Source organism: Haliotis rubra, unplaced genomic scaffold, assembly GCF_003918875.1.
Source record: "Haliotis rubra isolate DU_JTF1 unplaced genomic scaffold, ASM391887v1 Scf285, whole genome shotgun sequence".
Taxonomy (NCBI): Eukaryota; Metazoa; Mollusca; class Gastropoda; order Lepetellida; family Haliotidae; genus Haliotis; species Haliotis rubra.
This window is the reverse complement of record NW_025766947.1, coordinates 599,777-611,827: the sequence shown is the minus strand read 5'-3', so window position 1 is coordinate 611,827 and position 12,051 is coordinate 599,777. Positions and strand designations below refer to the sequence as shown.

At 39.6% G+C, this 12,051-nt stretch overlaps 1 protein-coding gene across 1 annotated transcript in view; it reads right to left on the bottom strand.

Moving 5' to 3' along the window:
* LOC124281580 (solute carrier organic anion transporter family member 4A1-like) overlaps positions 1-6,154 on the bottom strand; it is a 58,077-nt gene extending 51,923 nt beyond the window's left edge. Inside the window, exon 1 of the mRNA XM_046717525.1 lies at positions 5,951-6,154. The gene's annotated coding sequence lies outside the window, so the exon portion shown is untranslated. The remainder of the gene's footprint in view (positions 1-5,950) is intronic.
* Between the last annotated feature and the right edge of the window lie 5,897 nt (positions 6,155-12,051).

Here is a 12,051-nt window from a genome sequence, read left to right as displayed (position 1 = left end):
GGCACATTGATAGCATTGTATGAGAGGTTGTTAAGACAATGCATAAGAAATCCATAGAAGAGAAACAAAAGTAAAAGTTTTATACATCTATTTTATCTGATTTCTCAGGTGAGGTCTCGCGTATATGGGTTACAACCATAAACACACATTGTCCATACATTGTTCACAAATTGTTCAAAACGCCCCCACATGATGATAGGTATGACTGGATGTCTCGCCAGAAATATCATCACATAAGATAAAGTCATCACCAGTCTCTGTCGTGCGCCATTCACATTCTAGCTTGATATCAGTGGCTATTTTGGGTGTCTGAGGAACTTTCTTTGATCTCTGTCGATAAAGCATGGTACTGACTCCTGACAACAGTTTCAGGTTGGTGGCTGTCTCTTGCGGTGTTGCATCCTCTGTTCAGCAGCGTCTTCCTCTACTGCACATATATCTGAGGTATAGGCGTCAGTTCTTCTCTTGCTCTCTTCCTCATCTTGTTGGACATGATGATTGAAGCATTTAAGCCAGTAATTTTTCATGACTGTGTTTCTTGGCTCCCCGTCGGAGTACTTGGCCATCTTGTGTTGTGGTCACTGTGACACTACTACCAGGTTGTCTGCACCCCAACAACACTGTCCCGTTCTTGTTCTGTGTCTTCTTGTTGTACTTGAAACCCTGTAAAAAATATCTTGTCCCCCGTGTCTGCTGTCTACAATCTCCCCTCTTATCTCCGTGGTGAAACTTGATAGTGACATGATAGCTGATAAATGATATTATATACCAACCCATTTCCTCTCAATTTCCTCATAAAGATAAAAACCAGAAGAGATTACCACAATGCCATTTCCTGTTTCTTTCTCAATTTCTTAAAAAGGTTGAAAAGTATAAAAAGCAGAAGAGATTACCACAATATCATCAGTAGCGACCGGCAGGCGGGCAGAAGATATTTCCACAATACCATCAGTAGCAATTTATCAGTTAATTAATTATACCCCGATAACACCTAGTTAAGTTAGCACTAATAAATTTGAGCCATTCACACCTCGTTCATTGAAACTGGTGACCTGTACCTCTGTGACACATGACCTCTACTCAATTTCCCTCTGTGGCCTATGAAATCAGTGATGTGTGACGGAGACAAGTGCCACAGTGGGAAGTTACCGCATGTACATATCTTCGAGTCGTTGTTTAACAGTGAGTGAGTGAGTGAGTTAAGTTTTACGCCCCTTTTAGCAATATTCAAGCAATATCACGGCGGGGGACACCAGAAATTGGCTTCACATATTGTACCCATGTGGGGAATCGATTGTTTAACAGATAACAGGAATAACGAGTGAGATTTTAGACCCAATTCCCTTTCCCATTTCTATCATAAACAATGATCATGTTATAACATTTTGTGGTAATCTGCTTGGAGTCATACTCAATAATATTTACCAATATTTAACAACTTTCCTATTTGCTTCAATATATACGGGAAATCTACCACACTCGCCATTTACTGCTGAATTACATGCATTAATTTTACCCCAAGATAGTTCTTACAAGCATATAAATGAACTTGTTCTATCGCATCGGATGCTTTGATTCCCCAGATCTCAGCGCCATACAAAAGGATATGGCATATTTTCGCATAAAAAAATCTTGAAAAAAGAGTTGTATAATAAGTCACCGAATATATTTTTATACATTTCATAATGTATATTAAAATCTTTTTACCTTGCAGTGAGGCTTGAACTGTATGCATGGACCATGAAAGATGGTTTGTAAAATTAACACCTAAATATTTATATGAATTACTTACTTCAAGAGCATCACCTTTGGAATAGCATTTTTCACCTTTTACCAATTATATAGTAATATATAATTTTGAATTATATCTGGATGTAACTGAATTCCATTTGTACAGTTTCTTTGGATCTGGATCGCCAATTCATTGATGAAAAATAAATATAAAATAGGACTTGGATACAGCCTTGTCTGACTCGAAGTTGACTGGTAATAGTGTCTGACAAATCATTATTATTTCCGACACATATCTGTTCATTTTAGAACTAACACCATGTCTAAGTAAAATATTCCATAATTATGATGACATAAATTCAAATTTAACCCCATGATCATTCCACATATGTTTATGCATTTATTTACAACATATATAACAGATTATGCTTATGTACAACGACTGGTAAAAGCTATGCTTGTGTAATGTTATAATAAAGTACGCATGCACCATCATACAAGAATATCAGCACAAAATACAACAGTGTACAATACAGATATCTATTGATGTAAAGAGCAAATGATGATTGGCATTATTTCTTTTTGGTGTGTAAGAAAAAATGACTGACATAAATGATTATTTGTGTGTGAGAAAATATATTTACAGCGAGGAAACACAAACAGAGCTGGGTCTAAATTGAAACATGCGCTATGCCTAATATAATCATCTCTTCATTGTGAAGGGAAACTGCATGTAGACACTGCAAGTCAGTAAAATGTAATCTATTTGATATTTGTAGCACTTAGCAGTGTCATAACAGAGATTGAAATGTAGTATGAATATATTGTTTTTGATTTATACGATGAAAAATGGAAGTTAGAAAGTACCTTTGAATATGCAGTAAACTAGTATAGCCTCTTCTGTGTCTCAAAAGATATCATTTCCTTGTATTCAAAATCGTTTAAATGCCATTTTGATATATATATATATTCTTAATTAAAATGAAGTCATTGTAAAATTTGCAGTGGATCTCCACATTTCATCTATACAACCATTTTATAGACCGTTACGATAAACCCTTACAGATACCAAAAGGATTTCCGTGATTTCCACTCTATTTGTTAATAAAATGTGAGCTTAACATTGCAGTATGATATGTAGGTTATGGCTGACATACTGTCTCCATGACTGTTGGTCTTACAATTACTTGAACGTTGTTTCTCACTTCTCTCAGTTATATACCTGCGAAATATTTGTGTTGGTGTCAAAAATCTAAAGATGTACAGGGCGACGAAATTCAAACACTGCGTTCAAGACAGGTCACCTTTCATGTTCCGGCTACCCGCCGTACTGAATTGCATGCATATAGCCGTATCAGCCATACTACGACAGCGAAATTCTGATTCATATACACAAAGAAACAGATCCGCAAGGAGGAGGGCACAGTTTGTGCCCATGGGGATGCCTACTTTCCGGCGAAATGTTTTACCCCCAAATTTCACAAAGATGTTATCAATGAGAAAATCCAGCATTTCCCATATTGTTTTCTTGGTAAACTTCAATTGACATTTCTTTTCATATTTGACAAATTGTCCTGATCCTCTGAAGATAGATATGTAGATATATCTTAGTTCATCAAGTTTGTTTACAAATGTCCCATGGATCAAGGAATGCAGTTTTTCCTTAAGTTTGTCATGTGGGATATCGGTATACAATGTTGAAAAATCAAATGTTTTGACAGAACGGAACTCGATCCGTTTCTAGATTGTAAACATGGAAGCAAATCCTTTGAGTTTTTGAGAGTCCACATGGTATTAATTCCGCTTGTCTACAAAACGTTCTGTGAATATGGAGAAAAACCCTTCCTTGATAGTATTGAGGATTATGGTTAATCTTTGAGACAGGGATTTGGTGGTACATGTGCTATTACCAGCAATATATCTCCTTGTACGGGTTTTATGTAGCTTTGGAAAAAGAAGAATGGGCATGTCTTCAGGTTTAAGAGTTAAGTCAAACGTTGATAGCACCGTTAATGGTATAGGCAAATTTCTTCCTCTGTTATGTGGCACTATGTGATATGTCACGTATACCAAGCTCTTTGATCAAACAATTTATGTAATGATGTTTACATATAATGGTTATGTAATCTGAGGCCTTGTCATTGGGAATAACTACAAACTTTCCATGCAGAGCGGGCAGACATGGGATGACATCTGGCTGGGACAAAATGGGTCTATTCCAATACTGTTTCTTCATTTTCAGTTTGTGTATTCTACCAATGACAACATCACGTACAGTTTGTCTATTCTACCAATGACAACATCACGTACTGACTTAACACACTCTGACAGACATTCCACAGGTTCTTTTTCTCTTTGGGCCCATATTTTGGCATATGTTTCGACAGCATCCATAATGATTTTAAGTTGTAATTCCCAATTGGTATTACGTTAATATACAGATGAAAAGGATTATAATTTTTTATAGCATGTAGGCCATTCATTCGTTTTAACAAAAAATATTCAATTTGTTACAACATACAGGACATTCATCCGGCTCGGTTTACCATAAAGGACCATCATTTGTCATAATACACTGGCTTTCATTAGTTTTAACATACAGGACTATCATCTGTTATAACATATAGGGCAGTCAATCGTTTTAGGATAAAGAACCAGCACTTATAACGAAACGGGCATTCACTCGTCTGTTTCAACATAAAGGACTATCATTTGTTATAACATACAGGACAGTCATTTGATATAACATAAAACACCATCATGTGTTATAACATATAGGATATTCATCCATGTTAACATAGAGGACTGTTGTTTGATATTGAATACAAGACATTCGTACGTTAATATACACATCATAAGGACGATCATTAATTGTAAACATAAATGACATTCATTCGATTCAGCATAAAGGACTACCGTTTGTTGTAACATACAGAGCAGTCATTTGGTATTACACAGTGGGCATTCATATGTTATTGTCAGCATTGGTAAAGAGACTCAGGTGCTGCCACAGAACTAACCTACTGTTACTTGAATAACCAGGAGTTGGTCTATGAGAAATTACTTTGAAGGTTCACAATCACCACCCCGTGCTGACATGGGTGAGACGGTGCTATCAAGGGTCAAACAGATACATTGTATGTTGTGTATCTAGGCAGGCACCAATTCAAACATGGAGATATAGGCATCTTATTTGTATCATATCTTACCTATATTATCTTATCTTAAAGTATATCTGATCTGAAGGAAGCATTTTACGCACGGGGTGACGCAACAACTTTGTCGCTATTCTTGTTGGCAAATACGTTTGGCAAGTTCATCATTCTATCACTCAGTACATGCACTTGAAATAATTAAGCCATGTGTTATCATTTCTTACACCGTATACAACAATGAAAAAGGAGACAGTAAAACCCCGGAAACCCGGACACTCGGAAACCCGGACACCCCGACATGTGGATAGTTACTGTTATGAACGTCGAACGACAGACGAAGACAGACCGGACAGCAGACTAACATACAACAGCCACGCTAAATACCACCAAGCCGCACAAGCGGATTTGTTTCCTCATCGTGATATTGGTAAAAGCTTCTTAACACTACGTATACCTTTCTAGTAACGTACGCGAGTTCATGAAGGGCCATGAACGGCCACTTGTGTTACATATCTCAAACATCTGTACCACGAATAAACCGAAATATGTGTCATTGTGCGTTACTAAACACCTGATGAGATGTGTCTTTCTGAGACGCCAGTCGCTATCTGCACATGCTACTTGTATACAACTTGTTCTCATATCTGGTGTCAGCGATAACATTGTTTATTTATCACATCGCACGTGTGAGGCGACACGGAGAAAAGAAGCCGAGCATCAGGAAGGATCATTGGATTTGACAACCAAAAGTTGGAAACAACAGTTGTACATGATGAACCACGGATAAAAGAAATTAATCATCGACATGAATCTGGTTTACGTATTTGACGAAAACCTGAAAATATATTTACGTGAATCATTTGTGTTTGGAGTTTACGTTTCAGTGTGCTTTTGATACATATTATATGATGTTTGATTTCATTGATCAAATTTAAAAAGAATTATTATAAATGAATGTAACGCATTATCCGGTATATGAACATGTTATAAGTACCACAAGCTCATCTGAACATAACATGATCTTAATTTGTCATTAAACTTAACTGAATTGAAACAACACTCACGTGGAATATGCACAAAGCTTCTGTTGAGGTCTGCTCCGGCTGCTATCATGCTCCTGTCACTGTCACTGATGGCGACTCCCTGGAGTTCAGGGAAACGTGATGTTGCTATTGTAAGCTCACAACCGACGGTGTTGACGTCTAATATGGTATCTGTTAGCCTCGATTTCAGATAAGACTTAAGTTCTGCCCGCAGGTTATCATCACCGCGTTGGGCGACGACATGACAATGTCCACCCGCCTACCTCGGTCAGCTCGAGAACAGGTCAATACCCCGCACTATCATCCACAACAGATGTCATTCTTAATTCAAAGATAATTTTGATTTTAATATTCTCCTTTATTGCTGACGAGTCAAACATCTGACGCTTTTGTTTTCTTTGTCGGAAATCAGATTTAATATGCAGCTAAAATTATTGATATATTTAAATGTATTATAATCCTATGTTGCTGTAGTATGATGTAGTTTGATGAGAGGTGTTTTCAAAAACAGGTTTAACATATAAGCTGGTTAGCTGGTTAAGTATATTTTAAAGTCATTAATTTCACAGCTGGGAGTGAGTGAGTGAGCAGGCAATAGTTAATCTAGAGCAATAGTTAATACGTTAATACAGAGATCACTTACCTCTTAGTTAGAAGGTTCAGCCAGTCAGTGTATAATCGGGGTACAGCGTGGGGTATAATCGGGGACATGTTTGAGGTATAATCAGGCTCAGGTGTGAGGTATAATCGGGATCAGGTGTGAGGTATAATCGGGGTCAGGTGTTGGGTATAATCGGGGTCAGGTGTGGGGTATAATCGGGGACAGGCGTAGGGTATAATCGGGGTCAGGTGTGAGGTATAATCAGGCTCAGGTGTGAGGTATAATCGGGGACAGGCGTAGGGTATAATCGGGGACATGTTTGAGGTATAATCAGGCTCAGGTGTGAGGTATAATCGGGGACAGGCGTGGGGTATAATCGGGGTCAGGTGTGGGGTATAATCGGGGTCAGGCGTGGGGTATAATCGGGGTCAGGCGTGGGGTATAATCGGGGTCAGGTGTGGGGTATAATCGGGGTCAGGTGTGAGGTATAATCGGGGACAGGCGTGGGGTATAATCGGGGTCAGGTGTGGGGTATAATGGGGACAGGTGTGGGGTATATTTGGGGTCAGGTGTGGGGTATAATCGGGGACAGGCGTTGGGTAAAATCGGTGACAAGCGAGGGTTATAATCAGGGTGAGGCTTAGGATATAATCGGGGTCAGGCGTGGGGGTATATTCGGGGTCAGGCGTGGGGGTATATTCGGGGTCAGGCGTGGGGGTATAACTGGAGTCAGGCGTGGGGTATAATAACGGACAGGCGTTGGGTATAATGGCGGACAGGTTATGTTCCTTTTTGCCCATGCGTGTGTAACCACTCTGTCGTCGTTTGACTTCTTAGAGTTGTAGACGATCTTCGATGTGCGGTAGACGATATGCGATGTGCGGTAGACGATCTTTGATATGCGGTAAACGATCTTTGATGTGCGGTAGACGATCTTCGATGTGCGGTAGACGAAGGTAATGTAGCAGCTTTGCTGTTACTTGACCTCTCCTCTGCTTTCGACACCATGGACCATGGTCTCCTGCTGATGAGACTTCAATATCACTATGGTATCAAGGACTCGGCCTTACGTTGGATCTCCTCGTACCTCCAAGACAGAACACAGATCATACTGATAGGCGATGCCAGATCAATTAACATTACACTTGCGCACGGAGTCTCTCAAAGTTCTGTACTGGGTCCTGTGTTGTTTGTCCTCTACACTGGCAGTATATCTAACATCATTTCCAAACACAGTCTAAAGCATCATTCTTATGCAGATGATACACAACGTTTTACCTCAAACTCAGAGATTACACTATCACACTCAGTGAAGGGTCTTGGATTACTCTTAGATCCCAGCTTGTCCATGGAAGCCCAGATAAATAACCTGTGAAGAACATGCTACTCTCATCTTAGAGTGATTGGTACTATCCGTCCTCTTATCACCACAGAATCTGCTCATTCATTGTCCGTGCTCTCATTCTCAGCAGACTAGATTACTGCAACACTCGGCCTCCCTGACACCCTACTTGACAGACTACAAAAAGTCCAAAATACAGCCGCCCGCATTGTCAGCCGCACTTCTAAACACAGCCACATTACCCGAGTTCTAAAGCAGCTCCACTGGTTACCCGCGAGAGCCAGGATTCAATTCAACACGCTGTGCCTCACATACAAGTCCCTTGATGGCCAGACTCCACCTTACATTGCAGACCCGATCGACCCCTACAGTACAGTCCAGCCCGCGTACTTCGCTCACAGCATACCAGTGTAAAATACACTTATCATACTTCCATTATTGCCTATAAATATTTGAGGTTCTCTGATATAATTATTTACTAAACCTAAACGGAATCGAAATATTCATAACATTTTCATTACAGCATATCTACAAGAAATGTAACAGTACACGTGTATGTGTCAGATTGAACACTGACAGCTACCTAGCAGGCTATAGTGACGTAAGGTGGACACATCCATCAAAGCCATCGCGCGCTGACTGTCTATTGTGGTATGACGGTCGCAGTTGGATAGATCCGGTATGGCGGTATGAATGATCCGGCCCACTAGTCAAATCTATTGAGCCAGGTTTTGGCAACATTCTTGCTCCTTGCCATGATATTCTGGCAGTGTCTGCAGGGCAAGTCATCCGTGACTTCAGATGACCTGTACAGTCTGAGAGTTTGACTAGCGCTTGACCAGAACTCTCCGGGAGGAAAAGAGGTATTACGCTTTGCATCATCTGCATACGAATGATGCACAGATCCGGTATGGTGGTCGCATTTGCATCGCCGTACAAGATATAATTGCTTAACAAGACAACAGCGACGTATCATCGGTCACGATTTATATTCAAGACAGTGTACAATTCATTCAGTAAGGTATCACTCAACTTCAGAACACAGCAGGGCGATTATTATAAAGGTGAAGCATCTTCACTGGTCAATACACAACACCACTGACAGTAAACTGCTTGACTGTAATCGTTCCTCTTCTTATTATTAAGGTAAGAACCATTTACGCCTGGTTATTTGATACTGTTGTCTTATATATGCATGGAATAATCTAGACAGTTTATGATTTTATTGGTTGCTCACTTTCCAATATAAACCCACTGGGACACTAGTGCGCTTTGTATGCGTTATTCTTCCTTGTTTGTATATGGATAATAAGTATTAATTATTTCTTATATGAATGATCATGCACATTGCGTTGTGTCTTACGATATGTCTATTCCTTAATTTGTATGTTGTCTATACATCTATCATCATTTAATGAATTACGCATCATAGTCTAAAGGTATTAATCCAAGCATATATATATTCATTTTCACTTACATGTCGTAAAACTCTCTCTCGACATGAGCGTGTGCTTAGCTCTACCTACAGCTATATCCCCTATCTACCTAGCTTCCCTTAAGTAAGACAAATATTGACATTTCATATCAAAGATGTTTGTATATGTTTCATGTATTCATATTATTGTCAATCCATATGTCATGTATTTCTGTTTATCAATTGTATCCAATTCTGTAACACAACACCACTGACAGTAAACTGCTTGTCTGTAATCGTTCCTCTTCTTATTAAGGGTATAATCAAGTTCCCTAACACGGGTCCAAAGCTTGATTATAACAGCAGCAAAACCGTCTCACAGTGTCTAACTATAAACTTAAAACCTTTGACTACAGAACTTTCTCCTACTCTTCCTCTGCCTTGTGGAACTCTCTCCCCTTTGACCTCAAACACTCTGAATCTCTGGTTTCTTTTAAATCAAATTTCAAAACTCACCTCTTTGCTCAATATAATCATCAATAGCCTTAATTGTTTATGCATTATGCACCTATTCATTGTCGTTTTCTTAACTCTGTATATATTCTGCATGTATTGTAATGTAGCGCCAAGAGCATGCTTACGAGCGTGGATTTGTGCGCGTTATAAATATGCATTATTATTGTTGTCATTATTATTATGGGTGAAAATCAATTCACGTCATTCATGGCAAGTCCTTTTCTGTATTGAATGTATAATCTTGTAATTAAGCTCTCCCACACCAAAAAGAAACGCATAGGAGTATTTTTACGAATTTAATCTGCTGACTTTAAAATGAGAGTGTACATGCAATTCTGGATCAGTTGCACCAAAATGTCGCTGTATAAAAGATCAACATATCCAGCTTATTATAAAGTTCAATAAGTGAAGGTGTCCGTCCTAGTTGGGTGTTCTCTTCAATATCTGTTGTTGCCACCATGAGCCCCCAAACTGATCCGGAACAGCTTTATCTGGCGGGCAATGATCGGAACCATGTGAATCCATAAGATAATTGCCCTGAAGGCGCACATATTTCTGCCTGTAGGATATGGCTACCCACATGATGACACTCTCACCACCATATCGGTCAACCTGGGCGATACAATTCTGGGCAAAACGTCCATATCGACGTCGATAGACACGTACTCCCCCGTCACCAGTTTTGTAGATTCCAGAATCGAACGTTATTGCACCACTGGACCCGTCGACGTCGATGTAGTCGACGTCGTTATAAATGTAAGACCGAACATATTAAAAGCATGTAACTTCTGAGAGAAATATTAAAACACAAAACACTGACTGGATTATTACAGAACGCTGTTGTGTTCCTGGAGTGTTGTGTTCCTGGAGTATTGCCATGTATGGCTTTAACACTCAATCACTGTCCAAAACAGCCCTAAACCACTCAGTAACTATGACAACACGTATACCCATACTCAGTACATATCGTATCAGTATGTCAATAGAGCACGGTCTCCTCGTATTGCCAAGTGTACAAGTACACGAGTCACGCCATCAGATGGCGTTCCTCCATGTAGCAACGGCAACCAGAAACTGTAACCAGTAATGTATACTGTATATTTGGCACTTGGTGATAGATTGTAAGTAAAAGTAATTTTATGTCAAAGTGCTGCATTGGTGGTGAGAAAAACACATTGATAACTATACATAACTCTATGGTGCCTTCGTTGGGGCTTAAATCAAGTATCCCGGGCTGGTTAAAGCGTTTTTTGGGGGGATATCGTCTCTTCAAAAACAGAAGTCCATCAGTGGGTCCACAACACTTTATTTGTCAGCTAAGTATGCAGTTACATGGTAGTGCAGCAACGGCCAGGCAGCATCACAGAGGCGATCGTCAGCCCACCTGCCTAGCCGCTGTCCGAGGGTCAAGTCCCATTACATTAAGAATTCATTGTCTATATACTACTGACTGTCAGGCTGCCCTATATCGTATTACGATACATGTATGGTCAACCTGCAGTATCCAGCATGCACCTCATCCATAATGTTAAACTTCCGTGGCCAACCGGACATACTCTAAGGTTCATTAGGGTTAATTTACACGCAGGCAGCTGATCTGTACATGATAATAAGCTGTTGATATTTCATGTATATTGTCAGCACTGTGATTTAGATTTAGATAACTTTAACTTAACTCAGAGAATATACAAACATATCTACATTTCCCGATAAAACCCATACCCCATCAAAGTGCCTACGACACAAGACTCGAAAATGACACCATTTATTTTCTATGAACAGATAACCTGTAGATTCTGTCATTATAAGTAATGGATGCTATATATTTAAACACACTGATTCGGAAGAAAAACAAAAACCTGTTCGAATGCAATATCCGAAGTGATCAATATTATCAACAGTTTGTTTGCATACGTAGAAGATAGAATGCTAACTGCATATACACAGTCGCTTGACAAACGGCCTCCGACTGAGTAAGGCTGAACTGCTTGACTATAGACAACAGCGTAGCCTTTGACCCAATCGGCATCGGACCGATTATTCACACGTTAGATATAAATACGAAATAATGACAGCATGATAGATTTGCCCATATCCACACCAGCAAAGGACACTAAACTTATTGTCAATAAATACCGAAAAATGTGTCACGAGAAAAGAAATGTCGGTGTCGTCGAATTGAGTTTCCTGTGAAAAATTATCCGGCTCCGTCATCCCATTTTGAGGCGACATATGACGTGACGTCTGTT